The sequence below is a fragment of the Misgurnus anguillicaudatus genome, chromosome 24 (genome assembly GCF_027580225.2).
Source record: "Misgurnus anguillicaudatus chromosome 24, ASM2758022v2, whole genome shotgun sequence".
Taxonomy (NCBI): Eukaryota; Metazoa; Chordata; class Actinopteri; order Cypriniformes; family Cobitidae; genus Misgurnus; species Misgurnus anguillicaudatus.
Window position 1 is genome coordinate 31,053 of NC_073360.2, and position 6,205 is coordinate 37,257.

A 6,205-nucleotide genomic window follows, 5' to 3' on the forward strand; every position below is an offset into this window, starting at 1 on the left:
ATGAACGTCAGACTTCCACCCCTTATGGATGTCTGTGGACGTGCAAAACAGGGTCAGTGTCTGGACATCACTCTTGCACCCCTTTTGGATGTCTGTGGACGTGCCAGAAAGGTTCAGTGTATGAATGTCAGACTACACCCCTTATGGATGTCTGTGGACGTGCAGAACAGGGTCAGTATCTGGACGTCACTAGTCAGATGTTTTTGTCCTACATTCATAGGGTGAACCAAACAGACGTTCATACATTGAACCTTTCTGGCACGTCCACAGACATCCATAAGGGGTGGTAGTCTAACGTTCATACACTGAACCTTTTTGGCACGTCAACAGACGTGGCAAGAGGTGGCAAGAACTGGTTAATTCATTAACAAGTTTTATTCAGACTCAGGTTGGGGGAGGGACAATTTGACAACTTGCATGTTTTTGGCCAATGGGAGGAAACCGGAGTAAACCCACGCTGACACAGGGAAAACATCCAAACTCCACCCCAGATAGCAGACGGACTCAGCCCGAATGTGGCCTCATGATGGCACTGCTGGCATCAGCCAAGTATGGGCCAGGTGTGGCAATGATAGCACTGGATCCATGATGGCAGATAACATTTGGGCCAGTTGTGGGTGGGAGGTATGTGGCCCAGATCAGTGTAGTGATTGTGGCCCAGATCAGTCTAGTGATTGTAAGCCACATTTGAAATACTGTGTTTTATAATAAATAATTATACGAATTGAAGGATTTTTAGGCTATCTTAATCTTAATGTTAATTTAACATTTATTAAATAAAATGTTAGTTTTGTATTAAAAAAAGTTAATATTGGAAAAAATAATGTTTGTCTACATTTTAATCACATAAACATGCCTTCAGATCATGGGTCAAGATTATTTTGTTCAAATGACCCTGAACTCCCAGAAGATTTTTTTCTGAATTTAAAAGTTTTGATAACGTTGCTTTGAGAAGCACAATGAATCGATTTGATTTAAACTTGCTTTTGCACGATTTTCATTGTAGCAGGAGTTTATTCCTGCTGAAGATTTCTCACTTCAATGACTAAGTAAAACTATCATTGTGTACAATCAGATGTTAGATACTGTAGAAATACACGATATGTTTCACTGTGCTTTTGCCTGCCGAAGTGTTAAAAAAGATCAAATCTTTGTGCCAGTTAACCTTCGCGTTACGTTTAGGATGCACAGTTTATTTATGCAGTGCAACAGGAACCTACACGCGGATGACATCAAAGTACTGCGAGAGCGAATGGAATGATCATGGGCAGGATTCTGATTTTAAATCGCTCTCGCGGTATTTTAAAGTCATCCGTTTGTCAGTTCCTGCAACGCAGCATTTCTTTAAACACCTTGTCAGAAATGATTGAGATGGCCAATCAAATAAAAAAATGCGAGTGCCACTGGCCAATTACATAACAGCAGACAAGCTTTCTTGTTAACGCAAGCCGAGCGGCGGCCAATCAAATTAACCAATAGGCAGGGTTACCGTCAGGACAGGAGTAACAGTTACGTCGCGTCAATCAATCATAACGGCCACAGATCTCAAAGGCAGAAGGATGAAAGATAACTAGTAAGTACCTGAACTTAAATATTTAAACTTTTTCAATCATAATAATGTTTTTGTTTATGGGGCGGTTTCCCGGACAGGGATTAGACTAGTCCTAGACTTAAACACTTTCACGCTCTCCAAACTGAAAACAACTTGCACTGACATATCGTAAAATACAACAGTGCCCTTTGTTTTATCTCAAAATGCACACAGGTAATGTTTTTAGTTAGGCATGTTTGTTAAAACTAGTTATATTTTCTAATTAAACTAAAGGCCTAGTCCTGGATTAAGCTAATCCTGGTCCGGGAAACCGCCCCTAAATGTCTAACAAATGTATAAAGGGATGCAAACGTTTACGTGATTCATGTGTAATGTAATGCGTTATATAAAGACTCACTTTTTTAGGATAACCTTTTTATGACCCTTTTATTTGTTGTGTGTTCTTAATGTATGCATTACTTGTCTCATTTTTACATGTACGTATGCATTTACTTGTTTTATTCTTACATGTATGTATGCAGGGTGCGATTTGTGAAAAAAACAGAGGGGGGGATGTTTTCATAGGCGTCGATTTTGACGATGGTGGGTACCCACCATATTTTGTCATGAGTCATTTTGTACCCACCACTAGTTTTAACTTTTTTGACTGTTTTCAGTGGTTATGAAGAGCAATATGGGAGAGAAATTTGGTAATCATTGTCCGACCTAACAAAAATCCATTATAATATTATTATTATTATGTTTTATATATTTCTAATTAAAATATTTCTAATATTCAGAAATGCGCTCTCCACTCACGAGCTCTGATCGGAACAAACCCGAACTTCACTGTCTGCTGAACTTGTGCAGAAACATAAAAATATAACCAGCTTTTCAAAATGGTTTTAAGAACTAAACATTTATACTATTTTAGCACAAATTATGAGCTTATTGACGATTTTTTATAATTCTTGACATAATGCGTCTCTGTCCACAGCACATTTCAAAACATTTTAATTCATAAAAATAAATCATGAGAACATGAACTCATCACTGCATTTGCAGGAATTGTAAAATCTTTTTTCTTATTAACTCATGAAGCAGCCTAACGCAATATTTTTACTGTAATAGCTTATCTTTCCCCACACATATGAACTGTGTTCATGCACAACGAAAAAACACGCAAGAATTAAATCTTGATTGGCAAAACTATATGGCACAACGTAGTGTCAACTTAAACATAAATATGAACAATGTATTGATTGCAAAGTTAAACCATTACAGTAGAAACTGTTTTAATGCTGCTTTTAAAGTAATAACATTAACTTTACACCGCGATGCTGAGCTACAGTGAAATGATAGAGAAGTCAGATGCATTATGTGTTAATCACTTAGCCTCATTTGCACAAACTGGACGCGCCCGCGCCTCGCTAAACGCCTCATAGGCATGTATCATGTGTAACTTCGGCCATTCTCAGTGGTGTGACTGGGACACCAACTCTGCTTGTCATCATAAACAGATAATCAGATTGTTATGTTTATTCCCGCTTTAATATGCGGCTGAATATGCTGCATTTCATTGTTTCGACACACAGCTCCATAACCATCTCCAAGTGTTGATAGGCTATTACTCGTGAGGTGTAACCAATCAGATAGCGCCGTGGGCGCCTGGGCGGGACAATGAGCAAGTCTGCAGAGTGGTGAATACAGAGATGCTGCGCGGCAGCTGTATCATCAGAGCCAGCCAAAGTAGCGCATTTTAAAACAAAATTGACTTTAATCAAACCACGGATCCGTGATAAGTTTTGTGATCCGTCTCGCCACTAGTGTAGTAGCACTGATCACTTTGAGGGGGGGATAAATTTATCCCCACCGGGGATAAAAATAATTAAGCAGAGGCAGGGATACGTTGACCAGAAAGGGGGAAATCCCACGCATCCCCCCTGGCAAATCGCACCCTGTATGTATGCATTACTTGTCTCATTTTGTGTGCGTTGTTTTCTTATTTTTTGTTATGTAAAGCGCCTTGAGAAGCTACTTTAAAGGCGCTATATAAAAATAAAGTTATTATTATTATTATTATATTGTCCGTGTGACATAAATTTATATTAAATTAGCTGTTTTCTATAAGGTTAAGAATTACTGTGATCATATTATAATGAAGTAATCGAACTTGGTTATCTGGTCTTCCTGATGTTAGAAAATTTATTTAAAAAATAATATTTATTGGAAAATGTATTTCTGTAATGTTTAATTTTATTTTTTTGTGAAAGTGTATCAGGTCTGTGTTCATCAAGAAGGATGATGGGGTGTATATTCCAATAGACACATTAAAGTAAATTAAATATTGAGGCTCATGTTTGCATCTTTGTGTTTATATATCAAAAGATTGCTCTATATGGCTAAATGTCACATTGTGATTTCAGTAAAAGCTGATTAATACAGAGGGCTGGACAGTGGTTTCATTCATTAGGTGAGTAAGAACTGACAATAGCCTAACATTACTTTAGTTACCCGAATTGCCTTGTTGAATACAAAGGAAAATGGTAAAAATACAAATATTTTGAATATATGGAATACTGTGAAATTATTTTCTGTTAATCATCTGCTGTGTTTGCTTCAGGTAAAGAGGTGGGACAACGATGCTGACAGGACAGGAGGAGGTGACATTCAGGTTAGTGACAGTACATCAGGGCCACCATTTAATTTAATGTTAATTTGTTTGCTTCCAAAATCAATACTTGACAAATCTTTAGAATTATATTTGCAAAGCTGAATTTCTCATAGGTGGATAAAGTATAATAGCAATTGTGAAGACCTTAGACGTCGTGCAGTATATGGTTCTTCTCATAAATTGTTGTTTACTCACTCCTCTTTCATTTATATTGATTTGACTTAATTTTCTTGGAAAATGATAATGGGGATATTCCTAATATAATATTTTTAAGTACATGCTTAGAACATATCTCATTTGCTCATTTGCTTTGTATCTAAATGAAAAGTACCTCTTTAAGGTCTAAGCTATGTTACATTTTATTTAGACATTCAGCGCAGACATTTTCATCCAAAGCAACTTGAGGAAGAAAACAGAAGCAGTTCATCCTAAAAGGTTCATCTTCTAATTCTCTAACTGTCTGTTTTGAAGTATATTTTTATGCTTTTAATTACTTTATTATATGGCTTTTGCTTCATAACAATTATTGATTTGCATCTGTTTTCTTTTATATAACAGTGGGCTGCTGTAATGTTTACATATGAGGAGCTGAGAAGAAAAGAGAGGCTGGAAAGCAGTACTTCTTGTTGGGGACAATCCTCAATAGGAACGCTTTCTCTACATTATTATTAGTGTTTGATTTTTTTTTTTTTTCATTTTTATTAATTGTATTGTTTTAATTTTTCATTTTATTTGAAATTACCTAAGTTAGATTCATGCTAATACTTTAACTGAATCTTGTATCTTTGCTGGCTGGCTGTAGAGTCGGTTTCAAATACACATGAAGTTTCTAATTAACTTTTAAGTTCAGTTTGGTTTAAACTTGTATTTACCCATGGTAATTCATTTAAATTTCAATTCATGCTAATATATTAATTTCAATGAAAACTTCTGTATTTGTGTATAGCTGGTAATTTGGGCAAACTACATTTCACACATCAATGTAACTGTCACAAAGGTTTTTTTTATTATCAGTTTGTTCTAAACTTTTGTTTTTGTTTACTAAGGATGAAATTGCTTTTTAATTTAAGTTGTTAGTGTTAGATTCATTCCAATAATGTATTTGAACAAACTAGTATTTTTGTTTATTGCTGGCAGTTTATACTAGAAGAGTTTTAACACATACAATGTTGTAGTTTTATTGACTTGTGTGTTATTGATTAATAAAAAGGCAAACAATTTGAAAGTAATTTTTCGTGTGATTTATTTATTAATATAATTTGGGCAAGATCAGGCTGAGTTATGGCTCAGTTATGGAAGTTTTGGTTAAATGCTGGTTTTAATATGGTTGACCTATGGCTGAGAAGTGGTACCGATGTTAGAACCTGTTCTGGCCCAGGTTTGGGCCTATTATGGGCTATTATCTGGCAGAGACATGGGCCAGTTATGGCCCATGTGTGGGCCTTGTCTGTAATTCAGAACTGGGCCAATGTAGGGCCGTCATTCTTCGTTGTATGTGGGCCGAGGAAAAACTGGTTGTGTGGGCCGGAGCTGGGCCGGAACAAAATTGCTATCTGGGACACAGAAAGGCCACCTAGCCAGGGAAGAGAAGAGATCGCCATAACGGGCTGCTGATGAGAGATAGAGGCTACACGTGAAAAGGTGAGTAAAAACATACATTTAATGTTTTCGATTAATTTTATGTGACATGTAAATTTGTCAACTTGCGCGGGTAGCCCCATTAAAACTTGCAAATATCCCGATTGATGGCTTGGTGTCTTGGTATGTTTTGAAACCGTATTTTTAATCACATATAATCACATTATTGGAATTTATCATGTTAACCCATTTTGTTTGGTGAACAAACTTTCCATGGTCGTGAAAGCACGTTTTGTACTTTAAAATGTTGTTTCCAAACAAAGCGTTTGGAATGGTAAATATCACACTTAGGGTGAAGCGATTAAAACAGGCATTTCAAAGCTACTGTAGGCGGTAACGTTATCCCATTCATTATCGCATGT

General features: G+C 36.4%; 1 long non-coding RNA gene across 1 annotated transcript; it reads left to right on the top strand.

Moving 5' to 3' along the window:
- Nucleotides 1-3,946: 3,946 nt before the first annotated feature.
- Nucleotides 3,947-5,757, top strand: LOC129435003 (uncharacterized). Its single transcript, XR_012367855.1, has 4 exons — nucleotides 3,947-4,004; nucleotides 4,155-4,205; nucleotides 4,573-4,640; nucleotides 4,764-5,757. It is a non-coding gene; the product is annotated as an uncharacterized lncRNA (long non-coding RNA).
- Nucleotides 5,758-6,205: the final 448 nt, after the last annotated feature.